Source organism: Myripristis murdjan, chromosome 21 (assembly GCF_902150065.1).
Source record: "Myripristis murdjan chromosome 21, fMyrMur1.1, whole genome shotgun sequence".
Classification (NCBI taxonomy): Eukaryota; Metazoa; Chordata; class Actinopteri; order Holocentriformes; family Holocentridae; genus Myripristis; species Myripristis murdjan.
The window spans coordinates 12,950,336-12,967,500 of NC_044000.1; the positions used below are offsets into that span (position 1 = coordinate 12,950,336).

General features: G+C 41.4%; 1 protein-coding gene across 3 annotated transcripts in view; it reads right to left on the reverse strand.

Moving 5' to 3' along the window:
• LOC115379838 (partitioning defective 3 homolog B-like) overlaps positions 1-17,165 on the reverse strand; it is a 283,828-nt gene that overhangs the window by 67,366 nt on the left and 199,297 nt on the right. The window lies entirely within an intron of this gene.

The window sequence follows — 17,165 nt, forward strand, 5'->3', positions numbered from 1 at the left end:
AAACTAATATAACATTTATGTAAAGTGCCTTGGAAGATGATGAAAAGCACTATGCAAAAATATAAATGTGGTATTATGGTTTGAATTATTGTGATTATTATGTTAATTTCTGACAGGTGTACATAAATAAAATGGTCTGTATATATTTATTAACTGTTGACCATAAATATAACGTATTGCCTCTGCATTTTCCATGCCTCTATCCATTCATTGGATGCACGGGACAGTCAGCTGGGATGGAGACATTCCAGATACAGGGGAAATTGCATTTATTCTTCTATGAGAGGAATGCATTATATATACACAGTCTATACTACGTGCAAATCTGGATGTGTGTGTGTGTGTGTGTGTGTGTGTGTGTGTGTGTGTGTGCTCTATACTCTAAGAGAGCTGTGTCAGCAGTAACACACACTCTGTACAGTGCAGAGAGAGGAGAGCAAAGAGAGGAAAAGCAGATCCTAACAGTGTCTGACAACTGACCCACACTAACATATTTCTATTGTAGTTATTCTCCATTCTATTCTATTGGATTTTATTATATTATATTCTATTGTTTGGTTCTCTTGCACTCTTCTTTGCAGTTCTGTTTTTTTTTTATGTTTAGTTTATGCATCATAGTACACTTGACTTGTATCATGAAGAGATTGAGAGAGCCTGTATAGTCACCCACCGTGAGACACACACACACACACACACACACACACACACACACACACACACACACACACACACACACACACACACACAAACCCACCCCCCCGCTTCATTCCATTGGTGCAGGGCCTGGAAGAATAGGGTGTTAAAATATATACAACATTTATTTTCTGTTCACACACATGCACCCACACACACACCCCACACCCACACACTCACACACACAGGGGCTACTTTATACGATTTATGACCTCACACAAGAGCATGGGATGGGGAGAAACAAACAATGTGATAAACAGAGACATAACACATAGAGTAACACAACTGGACAACACACATGCATAAACACACCTCCGTGACCACAGACTGAGGCAGCTATTGACGGGTTCAGGAGGAACAAGTGCTCGATAGTAAAAGCAGAATGGTATGACTTCACTGTTTCACTACCTTGTGTTCATTAAACCGCAGTAAGCTTGGTTAGCATTGTGTGATATCACTCCATCCACCTTCCATACCCACTTATTCCCGTTCATGGTCACGGGGAGGGCTGAAGACTATCCCAGCATGCACTGGGTGGAAGGCAGGGAACATTTTATGACACCATAGCATTGCTCATCACTTGTGTTTTATGTGAGGGAGTTAATTGAAAGCATAAATGATTTAATATTACTCACACTGCTACAGGACCATGTACTAAAAGCTTGACCAGATTACACATAACATGCTTTTTTGCTTCACTGATTTTATTTCCACCCAGGGAATAACTTCATAAAGACATGGCTCTTTGTGTTTAACCGGTAGATACCCATATCTAGATCTTGGAAACTGATGCTATTTAAAGGCTTGAATATGGCGAAATACAGTTCAGCAGCATCGGCTCAACAAGGATGGACAGGCATCAGTTGAGATGCTGAGCATGAAACAGCCAAGCTTTGGTCAGTAGAAAGAAGGAAAAGGTGTGCTCAAGCACAGAATTCATGTTTTCATATTCTCTCTCCCTCTCCACACACACACACACACACAGGGAGATCAATCTCTTGCTCTCGCTCCGTCACACCAATAATAATTCTATTAATGTTTAAAATCAGAATCGGCAACAGAGCATAGCTGTTAATAATACTTCTATTAATAATTGAACATACTCTTACATTAATAACATGGTGAGAAAGTCCCTCTAATATATCAGTGTCCATAGTAAGGGAATAGATTCCTATCATTACAGTCTATAAATATTTACAAGCCACCCTATACGGGCTGTAATTTGCTAAAATACAAAATTCTGTGTGCAACACTGTTGCTTATTTTATCTAAAAAGCCCAGTAATCTGCTATAGGGCAATAAATGCTATATAAAACAAGAATCGTCATATGACTTAGACTTAGAACAATATTGAATTAATGACTCCATCAGCGTTGAGTATTATGTCATCACAGGTCAATAATGTAATCCTTTATATTTAATGGCTGGATGAGCAATCTGCCAAATCCTGAAGTAATAAATCATTTGGATGAAATAGTTTTCTAATAGTCTGGTTTAAAAGGGAAAAAAAAAAAGAATATTTAATTTATTTAAACATGAATGTGCAGTTTAAGAGTGTAGCCGGGTGTTTAAGAGGCTGCAATGATGAATCAGGCACACCTCGACACTATAAAAGGTAGATGAAGATGCATTTTAGCCAGGTTTGCTTAAAGCCAGGGTTAGAAACATGTCATCAATAACATCATCAATATTTAAAAGCCATGCCGTCTTATATGGCAAATCCATTACCAGGACTGGTCTCTAAAGGAGAACCCAGTGATTTGTCATATCCACCTGTCTTGTGTGTGTGTGTGTGTGTGTGTGTGTGTCTCTCTCTGTGTGTGTGTGTCTCCTATTCATCTATTGTAAGTCCTCAGCACAGCGGGGTTTCTCAGCCACAGGACAATGGTCTGAATTTTGAGTATGGGATAAAGATGAAAAAAAAAGAAAGAAAGAAAGAAAGAAAAAGGAAAACACTGTGTGACTGTGTCCACAAACACTGTTTGTTCAGTTCTTTTGGTTTATCTTTTTGGTCCATCACTTTCATTTTCATTTCCATTTTTGCTTTCTCTTCCAAACTCTGAGAAATGTTACATTTTCACATCGCTCCTGTATCTTGTTTCCTGCCATCTGCCCCCACAGCATTCCCCCTGCCTTCCAACCAGCAAACAACCTCCTCATCGGAGAATCAAAAAACAGAGACAAAGAAAGAAAGCCAGCGAGACAGACAACAGAAGAGCAAGACAAAGAGGAGAGGAGAGGAGAGGAGAGGAGAGGAGAGAGAGAGAGAGAGAGAGAGAGAGAGAGAGAGAGAGAGAGAGAGAGAGAGAAGAGATAAAGGACAGGTCAAGCGGATGTTTTTAGTGTTCTATAACAGATGACTTTGAACTGAAAGGTTTCATAAATCAGATAGAAAATGGCTGCAGGACAATGGGATAGCCTCACATGCAAGTATGCACACTCCATTTCAGACACACACACACACACACACACACACACACACACACACACACACACACAGGTGATGTATGGTCTCCTCTTAGATGTGGCACAGGAGGAAAATGTCACTCACAGCCTCCTCACATGAGCTCAAACTGATTTATAACAGGGTGAAGTAAGTGTGTGTGTGTGTGTGTGTGTGTGTGTGTGTGTGTGTGTGTGTGTCTGTGTGTGTGTGTCTGTGTTTGGTGTGTAGGTGAACATTTGGGTGTGTATATGAAAAGGACCAGCTCAACAAAAGAAGAAAAAAAGATTGTTAAAAGCATTTTCTATAAAACAGAGTATTGACACCTTTTTCATGGATGTATAGTGGTACAGTTCAAAATAAGAGGGAGTGAAATCATACTTCACAGTAATGGTGGTGGTGGGGTGGGGGGGACTTGTGAGTGTGCAGCATGTGTCGCTCCTCCATTCTTGAAGGAACAAAGAGGACCAAAAAAAATGAAGAAAAAACTTCATTTGACACTGCTGTTGATCGTTGGGGGAAAAAAATGCACCGAACAGTCAATACTGGAGTAAAGTAGGAGGTCCTTTCATTCCCACAAACACAAAATCATGATAGCCATTTGGTAAATCAATAAAGCTTGAAAAGATAAACTACAATTGATTCAAAAGCTTTAGAAACCACAGACATATAGATGTTTTTTTCCTCCACCCTTTTCCAAGTAAAGCAGGAAATTTCACTTTCATTCCCACCGATGCAAGCTCATGACAGTCATTTGGACAATCAATAGAACAAACAATAACTGGTCTTTATAGCTTTAGAAATGCCAGGCTATCTCATCCTTTTCAGTGCAAAAATAAATCAACATTAACCTCCTAATTAATTTAGCTGCATTAAGGCAAGAGTTTCTAAACTTTAGAACACAACTTGGAAGTCAGAATAATTAAAACAAAATGGTACCTTTGTCAAGTGGAACATTATTGATACATGCTAGAGACATCTTTATCTGACATGGGGCAATTCAAAGAAAAAGCATTAAAGGTGATCCTTAATGCAAACAAAGAACAATAAGTGATTTTATTCAACTTGTGCTGTGTGCTTGAAAAGATGAACCCTTCCAATTGACAAGTAAGAAAAAGTAAAAAAAAAAAATATATCAAATGCAATAATGCTAAATTCATTAACAGCAGTCACAGTGGAACCATGTCTATTATTGTTGTCTGTGCTGTTCATGCTTTGTTTTTATTATTGTATCTATTGTGATTTACTGTGATGTCTTTTAACCAACTTGTGAAGCAAAAGGGAAACATAGTTTATTGACTGATGATGAAAAGAGAGAGCTGCAGTTTTTTTTCCGGTCCACATGCCTGAAAAGCGTGTGAGTGTGAGTGTGTGTGTGTGTGTGTGTGTGTGTGTTCTCCCTGGTGTCTAGTTGTGGAGTTGAGGATCGTTATCAGCTGTGTGTTACAAGGCTCAACTAGACCGCATCAACCGACACAAGTCAATGCATTATCTCTCCCTCTCTCTCTCCGTATCTTGTATCTCTGATTCACTTCACCGCTCCCCCTCACTTACCAAAGGATCCACACATGCATATACAAACACACACACACACACACACACGCGCACACACACACATTACTTACACTTAAAAAACAACAAACGGTAAGATTAATATAACTAACAGTTACTGTCCATCATGTGTTTAACATGGATGGGAGCATTCTTTCTTTGCAATCTGTCTTTTGTCCTCCTCTGTCCATGCTTTGTCTATACTGCACTGTCACTTTTCCTTTAATGCATTCATCTGTTATCCCTTTTCTGTACTGTATTCAGTTTTCTGTCCACGTTTTCTGCCTTAACTCAGTAATTAATCACATTTCTGTCAATCTCTGCAAAGTCCATTGTTGATTGTTTTCCTAACTTCTCACTGTCTGTCATGTCCATCCCTCTCTCTCTCTCTCCTTCCTTCCCTCACGTTTTCACATCTTCCTATCATCTCCATTTAACTCAGGTTACAGTCTCTCTTCATTTCCATTGCTGCCTCCACCCACTCCCGTTCATCTCTCCTTCCTTCCCTCTCCATCTTCCACTCTTTATCGTGTGCTCATCTCAATCTCGTCTGCCCTCCCCTCCCTCATCTCACCCTTTATCGTGCTTCTCTTCCTAATCTCCCTATAGCCTGCGCTTCTGTTTAATTAGCTGACGTCTCCACTAATGAAGTTTGACAACAAAAGATCACCAACGCTGGCAGCTGGTGGAGAGCGAAGAAAGAAACGGGCAACGATAAAGAGAGAGAGTGAGAGGGGTGGGGAGAAAGAGTACGCAACAGTTTATGTGTGTGTATGTGTGCGTGTGTGTGTGTGTGTGTGTGTGTGTGTGTGTGTGTCAGGTCACTCTCCTCTCCTCTCCTCTCCAGGCTAACAGGAAGTGACATGGGTTGTTAAAATGCCGCTGACAGGAAATGACACTGCTGGTTAAGCTGCGCTGCCTAAGCAAGGGGAGTAATTAGCACTCTATCGACTGCCATGACATCACGCAGACTAGCTGTCTAAATATGTGTGTATGTGGGAGAGTATGTGTGTGAGTGAGAGAGCGAGCCTTGGCCGGATTTTTGGTTCGGCATCATTTTGACGATCAGTTCGAATGTGTGTGTGTGTGTGTGTGTGTCTGCTACAGGTGGAAAATTGTCTGGCGTAACATTATTTAGACAGGCCTTCTCTCTCCCTCGCTCTCTCTTTCTGTGTGTGTGCATGTTTTGTGTGTGTGTGTATGTTTGTGTGTGCGTGAGAGAGCTACAGGTGGCAGACTGGCTGGCATAAAATCATTTAGGCAGGCTGTCTGGGCTCCCTGTGCCCTCTGACTCTCACAGCCCTGCCTGTGGCGACATGCCTATTTGCCTAATGGCTCTGCCAGCTACAATAGCACTGGATGGCATCTCTGTCTGTCCCCCAAGACTCCATTACCACTCTCTATCTCTGTGTTTATCTATTAATAAGTAAGCTGTAAGCACTTGTTTTCTAATTGCGTGACAAGACCTGTTACTACCCAAACAGCTTGTCTTGTTTCCATTTGCCTCCGTATACATCATCCTACTTTTCACAGTTTCTCATATTTTCTCCTCAGGGGGCAGTTTTACACCTGGTTCTGGCTTCACCGTCAATCCGTCTCGTCTTGATCGTTCCTACTCTCTCGAATCTCTCTCTCTCTTTCTCGCTCCGCATGACCTCATCTCTCCAGCTCTCTCTGTCAAATTTCTGATTTTTTTTCTCCCCCCCTTAAAGCTTCATTTGCACTCCCAGCTGAATGAGAGCGCAGTGAAAAGCTTGTCTCTCTTCAAGCGCTTCTCCTGACAGCTGAAATTAACCCAGCGCTGAAAACTAATCGCTGGTCTATCACATGTAGTTACTCAACTATAATTATGACAGCTGTAGATGGTAGCTGATGTGGAATGTTGAACATACTTGCTACACTGTTTTTGGACTCCTAAAAGAATTGTTTAAAAAATTTTTGAAGTGTTAGTATGGAATAGAGACACAGAAACATGGATAGAAAATCATTAGCCCCAAAGCCTATAGACTGAATGAGATCCTGTACAGGGGACAGTGATAAACCTACCAAAACAAATGGGGTACATATGAGTGCTGGTCCCAGATATCCTGATATTTGGTTAATTGCTTGTAAGGTTGCTCTGTCAATATAATTATTTTGGTATTTGGAAATTTGGAGGCTGAAAGGCTCCCAAAAAAAAAATAAATAAATAAATAAATAAAAAAAATTGTGACAAATCTCGAGAAATTCAAAACAACATAAATGAAATTGTATTGGGGGAAAAAATATCACGTTTCACAGCAAGCTTCTTACCTTGTGGGGGAAATTAGCAGTGATGCAGCACCACTATTACTGGGAGCTCGTTGTGTTTGTTGGGAACGTGCTTTGCTGTAGCCCAATTTGTTCCTGTAGGTCACTTAATTTAGAGTGAGTACCCGAATATTCATTCATAAAACTCTAACTCGTTCCTAGAGGATGGCGGTCGACTGGGCAGAGCATGATGTGGATGCTGCTAGGAGCGGCGCCTATAGACCTTGTATGGGTCGCTGATGTTAGATTAAAAAAAAAAAAAAAAAAAAAAAAAAAAAAAAAAGCCCTGTAACTGTACATGCTGTCTCTCTGTGCCACACAAAACTCTTATGACCACAGGCACATAGACAAATTTTATCTCAGACTTCAATGAAAACAATTACAAGACAAAGGACATCCGCTGCCACTTCAGCACACACTGTATAGAGTGAAATAGCAGACGGACACCCACGCCGGCACAAAAACAAGTTGAGTACTGTACAAAGCACTAAATAAAAGCCTCTGCCTAACAGGATGAGTCCTATACAAAAATACACACAAAAACACACATACAAAGGACAGATTGCTCATACTTGTTGCTTAGCTACAAGATGCCACTTTTAAAAAGAAACATAAAATAAAGGCCTGTTGAGTATTTGTGAGTGTATGTAATGCATGTGTGTTTGTGTCTGTCTAAGTGTATGTGTCTTAAGAATGTATGCGCCCATGGCTTGTGTGTCTTCTTTCCGCGCGCGTGCTTCATCACCAGCGGATGCCCTTTGTGGGGAATTTATTTTTCGACGAGAAGTTCTTGAACAAATACAAGAGGCGGACATCATAAATGAGAGGAAGGGAGATGGAGAGGTGGGGGAGAGAGGGACCAGAAAGGCTCTATTGAGGGAGAGCGAGCGAGCGGGAGGAAGGGATGGAGGAGACGAGTGCCACTTGAGCACCGCTGCTTATTAGTCAGACTGAATCATACGCTTCGAGTTCCGGAAAACACACACTCTGCCCCCTTTCTTGTCTACTCCCCATCACTCGCTCCCCCTCCTCTCCTTAACCCTTCGCTTTTATTCTTCCTCTCATCCTCTCCCTGCATCTCCATTCATCCCCATACTTTTTCTAAACCAACTTCCCCATCTCTCTCTCCCGGTCTAATTTGCCCTTTTAACCCCCAAAAACATCCCACTGACCCCCTCCGATCTCTCCTTGTATGTCCTCCTCTCCCTCCACCTCCCCCTCTTGCCTCTCTCCCCATCTTGCCTGTTGTTCCATCTGAAAACATCCACTTATCCTGTCCTCCCCTCTGAATCCCTTGCTACCCCTTTTCTTCCACTTTCCACTTCCTTTATCAATCGAGTTTTTTTTTTTTTTTTTCCTCCCGTCATTATTGGTGCTCATTCATGTCTCCCTTTAGCTCCCCGAATTCATGGAGCCCCCCTTTTCCCTTCCTCCTAATCATCCTCTTCCCTGCAATTTCAGTGTTTTTTCAAGTCTAAAACCCCAGTGACCTTTTCTCATCTTCTCATTTTCCCCCTGCTCCCTAACCTCCACCCCACTCACTATCCTCACTATCCATCTCTTCCTGCTTTAACAATGAACCTCCCCTTTCTTCACCACATTCTCCTCCTCTTTGTTTCTTTTGCTCCACACACTGTCCCTTTCCCTGTTTCATCTCCTTCTCCCTCTTTCTTTAGCTAACTTCCTTTGCCCTTTATTTCTCGCTCCACCTCACCTTCCCCCTTTTCCCTTTGTTTTAGCCAAAACCCTGCAGCTCCTGCATGTCCTTCACACTGCTTCTACTCCACTTCCCTCACTTCTCTCCTTCCCTCTCAGTCTTGTTTGTAGCCCAAGATTCCACATTTTTTGGGGTTATTTTTTTCATACTTTGCAAAGGGGAACATATTAACATGCTGAGACACTGTATATTTTCTTAAGATCCTTGTTGAAGTGTGCACGTCTGAAATGCCTGTGATTTGGTGGCAACTTTAATGATGCTGGTCGCCGGCAAGTTACCACTCTGGCTTCAGCTATGTTACAATTCAGTTGCCCTGGAATACTGTTTTATATTTCTTTACACATTAAATTGTTTGTGGAGGTGTTTCACTAACTCCACAAACAACCAATTCGAATTTTAAACTGTGTTTAAGTGTTTCATAAATATTTGAGTTATTTGTTGAGGAAAAATGCAAAGCAATTGCTGGATTGCATTAAATATATATATATATATATATATATATATATATATATATATATATATATATATATATATATATAAATAATAAAAAAAAATGCTTCACAAATGCAAGATTTTCTGTTTCTTATTATTATCAAAATACTATTTTTTGTGCTTTCTGGTCAGATGATGTAAGCAACTTTAAGACCTCATTTGGGCTTTGGTAATTTGCTATGGGCATTTGTCATAATTTTTGACATTTTAAATACTAATGAATGACTAACTGGAAAAATAATCGACAGATTAATCAGCACTGAAAATAAAAATCAGATGCTACCCTAGAGTGCATTCTAATCTTCTGCGTGTAGCTTTAACATTTGTATGTTAGCAGTAACCTTACTTGTAAAACTGTTGCACTGCACAATTATTGGGTGATCTGATTGTTTTACATTATTTGCCAAGACAGTCATCACAAGTTACTTGTGTGCATCACCGCCACCTTCTTCCCGTATTTCTGGCTCACATATACACAAACACACACCACCTAAACACTAAAACTAACCACCCGTATCCCCACCCTCCCATTCACATGCACGCCTACACGCCTGCACACCTACCTAACCACCCTGAACCACCCCACCTCCCCGCCTCCCTCCCTCTCAGCCCCCCAGACTAATTACCTACTAGAAGAGACTGATGTGGAAAACAGCACTTAGGCAGACCAACCTGGCACCCACTAAAAGCTCATTCTACAGTGTGTGTGTATGAGTGTGAGAGAGAAAGTGAGAGAGAGAGAGTAGCAGTGTGTAAGAGAAAGAGCGAGCGAGTACTTGCGAGTGTGGGAATAAGAGCTCAGGCGCATGTGTGTGACAGAGCGTGATAGTGTATACGTGTTAGCCTGTGCATGTTAGTGTGTGACAGCGCAAGTGTGTACGTGTACCAGCGTGTGCGCATGTGTGTGTGGGTGTGCAGCACTCATTGAGCTGAGAGAATGTCTGATTAATTAACAGGGAGGAAAGAAAGCCTCTCCAGTGACCAGCCAAGCAATGCTAAAAGCTCTTCTGTCTCTCTCTTGGTTTCTGTTTGTCTGCCTCTCTTTCTTTCACTGTTCCTGTCTCTTCACTTACTTTCGTCTGTCACTCTCTTTCCCTCCCATTTCTATTATTTTACAGCGTTGAGATGACAGACACACTGAAAGGGAGGAGAGAATGGTAACAGGAGGATGGCGGAGTGGAAAGAAAAATACATACTGGGTGTGTCTGTTTTGTGTATCTGTATTTACATCGACCATACTGGACGTGAGTAGATCTCTCTCTCTTTTTTTTTTTTTTTTTAGATAGAAGCTTAAGTCTGTCCATAGAAGCATATGTTATATATTTCTTCTTAACCCTATAAATCCATTTGTATCATATATGATACACATTATCAAGTCACACATTCCGTTCCAGTTTAATCAATACTTGACCAAAATACTGTTGTATACCTTTGGACACTTCCCCTCTTCACCCTGGACCATACCATTGGCACTTCAAGTACATATCATATATCATACAACAGAAAGGTTGTGTAATAACATATTTTTTTTTTTTTTACATTTTGTTATAGGACTAAATAAAGGGTTCAATTTAAAAAAAAAAAAAAAAAAAGAATTTTCTGCCAATTCTTTCATAGTTCAGGCTTTATAGGGTTAATATTGCAATGTTTCTGAAAGCTGCTATGTGTTGAATCTTAACATCTATAAATCATCAATACAGTAATTTTGAGACATTAGTATGACTTAAAATCGCCAAGAAGGTGGTTGGCCTACACTGGCCTCTACAACGCATTTTATGTTCTGTGCCATCACATCAGCTGTCACTAGGCTGGCTGGTGTGGACTGCATCTGACAGGAAGAGGCGGTCACCACTAACCCGGACAGGCTTCATTGACTTGGCAGCAGTCGACTGGTTTGATTGGTTCTCATGTTTGAATTTGCAACGTCCATCACCAGCCAATCAAATGAATGCACATTGTCCCTTGACTTGCAACACCATCAGCTATGATTGTGATTCGCTAGTTTCAAATTGGTGATGTCCAACCAGCACCATACACCATGGGCACAGTCCGCTCATCATCTGCACAATAAGCCGATAAGATGGAAAGAGACTTTGCAGACTCGAAAGATAGTCTCTACAGTCTGGTGTTAGCAAGGCTATGCTTATGTATGAAATCTGCTGGAATGCCTACGGAGACAGGAAGGAAAGTTAAACAGGAAGAGAGCACTCTTCTTCCAGCACAAACAGAGCTTTTGTAGTTTTTTTGGCAATGACGAATGGATCAAATGAAAAGGCCGATGGAAAAAAAATCAGTTCCAACGTGTTTATCCTCTACAGCAACAGCAAACAACTGTGGCCTTCGGGGTCCAGCGTTCTGCACATGCACTGCATACGCACAAGCGTACATGTGGGTGAGAGTGACTCAGATGAGGTGCTGAATCTCAGGTGGGTGCTGTTTAAGCTGTTTGCGTTCAAATGTTTGTCAAAAGTCTGCCCACTCTAAAAAAGTTACAAGCTTTGATGAGCCACACCTTGTGTCAGGTAGATACAGACCTGGGTCTTGTTTCTCAATCATGATCAATCTTAGATGCTAAGAGTGCTTTTATGAACATTCTTATATTTCTAAGCCGCACATGGCAGTAATGTGCACCTAACCAACAACGATCACCTCATTGTCTCCCTAAATGTTACTGTCTGCGGTTCTGAAAGGGCTAATGAATAGCTTTTATTAAGACTAGACTTATAAAGATCTTGAAAAGACTGCAAGCAAATAAGAAATTAACCAACAATGTCTCATATTGTTGGAGTAATCACATGGTGGAGGCTAGGTTTCTTATGACAATAATGATCAGTATTCATTCATTTATCATAGAGATTTTTACACCACAACCCAGGTGAGTTTTTCACATAATGTTAGAAATGTGTTATAGCGCTGTTCGGTAATATCATGTCAAGTAACAGCCATAGAAAACAATGCAAACATGTCTTGATGTTTGGCAAAAAAATATCAGTGTAGATGTGGCCTGATTCTAAAGGCTTCATTTTCAGAAAGTAAGAATATGCCCGGTGTGAGACAGAGTCTATTAGACTTTGTTTACGGTTTCCACACCAACACACTGCAGTTGCTCTGTGATGATACTTTGATGTATCCATGTTTGAAAATGCTATGGTTGTTGTACCTTCAAATTGTTGGTTGAGGAACAAAATTTGTCACAGAAATGTCAACGTGACTGTTCAGGAAAAAAAAAAAAAAAAGAAAGAAAGAAAATAAATTTAAAAAGTGCCATTAATTTTAATGTAAGTCTGAGTCATCTTGTAAAGGTCCCCTGATGACAGAAAGCGTGTCCCTGGGACAAAACACGAACAGTTCTTTTCAGTCCCTGAGATCACCAAGACGGAGCTGCTCTGTTGAAAAAGCAGGGACAGTCCATGCTGTGATGACAAGGAGCTACGCTTTCTCCAGGTACATTGTGAACCAGAAGCACTCCTAATCTCTCTCTCTCTCTTTCTCTTTTTCTTGTTCTCTACTCCCCATCCTTCTTTCTCAATATGAATTGCTTTCTTGCTCTTTCACTTACTCACGACAGTACCACCACCTCCCCTCTCCCTCCAATACTGGTCTCTCCAGGCTGATTGTTTTCTAATTGGTGGAGTGCCAGAGGTCGTGGTTGTTATGGTAACCTATCGAGGGGCACATGGAGGGGTTAGGTGCTGGTTGGTTGGTTGGTTGGTTGCGGGGTGGGAGGGTGGTAGTGGTAAGAGAGGGCACCCACTCAAGAAAACTGAGGGCAGCACTCATCCAAGGCTTGGGTGGCCACTTCAGAAAATGGACCCTTTGTGTGTGCATGTGTGTTCAACATCCTAACTACTTCAGCACTCTGAGTGAACCTGTGTGTGTGAGTGCACACAAGCAAGCAAGAGGGGGGAGGAAAAAAAAAGTTTTGCAAGTGTTTGTGTATGTGTGCGTGTATATATGTGTATGTATGCGCACAGAAGGTGGGCAAAGAAGAAGTCCTGTTCTCGGCTCAAGGATCTTCTCAAGAGTTCCTTTGCTTTTTTGTATCCTTCTTTCCTCCCTACCTCCTGCCCCTCCTCCCTCGCTCCCTCCATCCTTCCCTGCATACTGCCCTCAGCCCCTCGACTCCATCCATCTGCTGTACTCAGATGAAAGAGGTGGAGGGGCTGCAGGAGGAGAATGGGTAAGAATGGCAATACAGGAAATGTTTTTTTTTTTCTTTCTGGAGAGAAAGAGAGGTTGAGGAGGAATAAAGAGCGACATAGTGTATATAAACTATATAACAATACTATAATTGAGAGGGCAAATGATTTTTTATTTTTTTTTACATGGCTATGAGTATGTTTGTGTGTGAGAGAGAGAGAGGGAAAAAGCATGAGAGAGAGAGAGAGAGAGAGAGAGAAAGAGAGGTTCTGTCTTCTTTTTTCCCAGACCACATTCATTCAAATGTGTGCAATCTTTCCAAAGTGTGTGGTGTTTGTGTGTGGGTGCGTGTCAGTGTATGCGTGCGTGTGCGCATGCGTGCTACCAGTTTATTAAATGACTCCGCATTAAACTCTGCCATGCGTAAGGAATGGAGCCAGTTTTGCCCTTTAGAATTAAAGGTGGTTGGCTAGTTTGGAGGCAGACAGTGTGAAGTATTAATGGGCTGTCTGGTCACATAACCGGCCTTCCTTAATAGAGCCCTTTAAAGCTAACCACTGATAAGGATAAATCTCATCACATTCACAAAAACGAGTGCACAAGACCACATGTACACACCCAGGAACACAGATGTTTGATGAACATATAACTGATCCTGCTTTAAAGTGACGGACGTACTCAGCCCTGAGTATTATATCTAGAACTTTTCAATGCATGGACTTAGCAAGGTTATGACAATATAACACAGTCAGTGCACCTTACATTAAGGTGGAATTGTCTAATCAGAAAAGAAAGTCACAGATTTCATGCAGAAAGCCATTTTAATCTTCTCATTAAAACCACTACATTCTTCCATGTTTTCTTATCTTTCTTGGTATTTTTTAACTAAACTCCTCCACGCTGCTCCATTTGGTACAAGAACAATGGCATGTTTGGAGGTATCTCACCTTGTTTATTAGCAGTTTAACTGAATTTACCACAGGCCTCCTTATTGAGTTTTCATGCTCTCTTATCCCCGTCACCTCTATTTCATATTTTCTCATAAGTCTTCCACTCCATCGCCCTTCTGTTGTGGCATTGCAGCGCCGCTTTTGAGGGATTCACCTAGCATTTCACTTGAGTCTATCCAACGGTATCTGATATGAGCCCTCACTGATTTATGATGTGCTCTTTGTTGTGCTATAAGCTGCATCGTTTATCATACAGATCCCCGCAGATCTCAAAGGACACTGTCTGTATTTATGAGCTTTTTTATTTGGCTTGTGTGTTTGTGTGCATGAAAGACTTAAGATAGCATGTGTGTATTTACCTGTGTGTCTGTGCCTCTCGATGCGTATGCCACTACATTACTCAGCGTGCATGGATCTAAAAGTATCTGTCTGTGTGTGTTTTTGAGCTATATATTGTCGGTCTGTTTGTCAGGGCATCATGTCTTTTCCATTTATAAAAGAGGGAGCTGAGATCCCAATGGATATATCTAGATAATATGCCTCTCCATATTTGTGTGTGTGTGTGTGTTTCTTGTGTGCTTCATTGCTTTGCTGAAGTGCTGATGGAATGGAGTCCTTAGCGATTTGTTTATCTCCGTCTCACACATGCACACCACTGCGCTGCCCTCCCCTGACACATACAAACACACACACACACACACACACACACACACACACACACACACACACACACACACACACACACACAGACTCTGCTGACACACTAACTACTTTTTCTGGCACCATCGATTACTGTCAGCCAATGACTGAACTTCCTTCCATCTGCATCATCAGGTTTCAGGAAGTGATGATGAATGAATACTGCTCCGTCTCAGGAGTTTTGAGCCTTGAGTACAGGAATATAGGTTACAAAATTCAGGATATTATAGGGATTTTTCAGACACTCTGAATTTGCTGCCAAATGCTTAAGGAGTCAAAACAACAATACATTATCCCCACAGTGTGAAAAGTATTTGTCTTAAGTTGCTTGTAAGAAATAGTTGCTGATTCTGGAGACAAAGATGCTATAGCTTCGATTGCTGTCATGTGATGTCCCTTAGTTTCTGTGACATATTTTGGGTTCTGACTAATGGTTTAAAGGATCTGTTCCTTCCAGAAACCTCATATCCACAATAACGTTTGTGTTTGGCAGTTGACATGGCCTCAAAGCCTCAAGTTCCATGACTATGTGACCAAGCCAAACCATTGAAAATGCATGAGGACAACAAAAATGCCTGGAAGTCAACCAACTGTCCTTCATTTGTATAAATTTGACTATTTTCACATTGATGGAATACATTTTTGTGCTTGTCAAACTTGACGTATAAGACATGCAGTACACTCACTGAACAAAAGAGATGTATTAAATGTATGTAATAAATATAAATACATGTAATAAATGTATGACATTTGAGAGTAATGCCCATGAAACTCAGACATTCTATATCAAGAGACACAGAGAGCACTGTTTCAATTATTTAAGAGAGAAGCAAAAGATTGGAGGATGTTCAGAAATTAATTGATGCATGAATTAAACAAAACAGCTACAAATTAAGTTCAGACACTGTACAGTTCCATGGTACATTCCCGATAATCAGTGTATTTGAATATGATCACAGTTCTCTAACTCCAACTGATCAACTGTTTTAATCAACACAGCAACATCAGGCTAATCAGCTTTTTAGTTAATGTTAGTAACTGAACTATCAGCAAACCTACCTACCTACTTACCTATGTCTTTACACACACACACACACACACACACACACACACACACACACACACACATATACATATATATGCACACACACACACTCTAAAATACATACTTTAACAATAATGTTGTGAAGGAACCCCACCCAAGAAGTCAAGGTCAAAGAAGTCTCAACTTCCCATAATGAAATGGTATTATGCATGCAGGAAACAAGAAACTAAGGCATAGTGTCAGAAAACATCTCCATGAAGCCTGAAGCTGACTATCAAAAAGGTTTCCTCTCTCGCAGGAAGACAGGTACAGAAATTATGTGGATATGAGTGACTGTGTGTGCGCATGTGCATGTGGGTGGGTGTGTGTGCCTGTGTGTGGGCAGATATATTCAGAAATAAGTGACCTGTGACTGACATTATCAAGGTAAGAAGAGTCTCTTCTGCTTTGACTGTGTAGCTCTGAGGTACACGTTGAGCTCTGAGGTGACTGTTTCTTTTTTTTTTTTTTCCTGCTGGGGTACACACACACACACACACACACACACCTACATGTATGTATGTGGGTGGGCATGCAAGCACACGTGCACACACCCAGTCATGCACACACATAAGCAGCAACAGAAGCAAGCATCCACAATAACTCAGTCTCTCTCTCTCTCTCTCTCTCTCTCGCTCACTCTCTCTTTCTCTTTCTCTCCCTCTCTCTCTCTCTCTCTCTCTCTCACACACACACACACACACACACACACACACATGCACACACACACACACACACACGCCTGTTGGCAGATAGAGGGCAGAGGGAAGGTGAAACCTGATTTAGACAGTAGAGAAAGAGAAATATGAGGACGTCAGCAACATAATATCACACTGCAGGGAATGGAGAGGAATTGGAGAGGAAAGGAGGAGGCAGAGTAAGAGGGAAGGAGGACTGAAGGGAGGAAGAGCTAGAGGGTGGAAGGAGAGGAAGGAAAGCAAAGGAAAGGAAAGAAAAGCAGGGTAAGTGGGGTGAATGAGTGGGTGGAAGAACGTGATGAGAGGGATGAAGTACGGAAAGGGGGATGAGAGGCTGGAATTGGGGGGGTAAGGACAGTAGGACAAAGTGAAAAACTCCTCCTGTGAAACTCTGCTATGCTTGCCAACA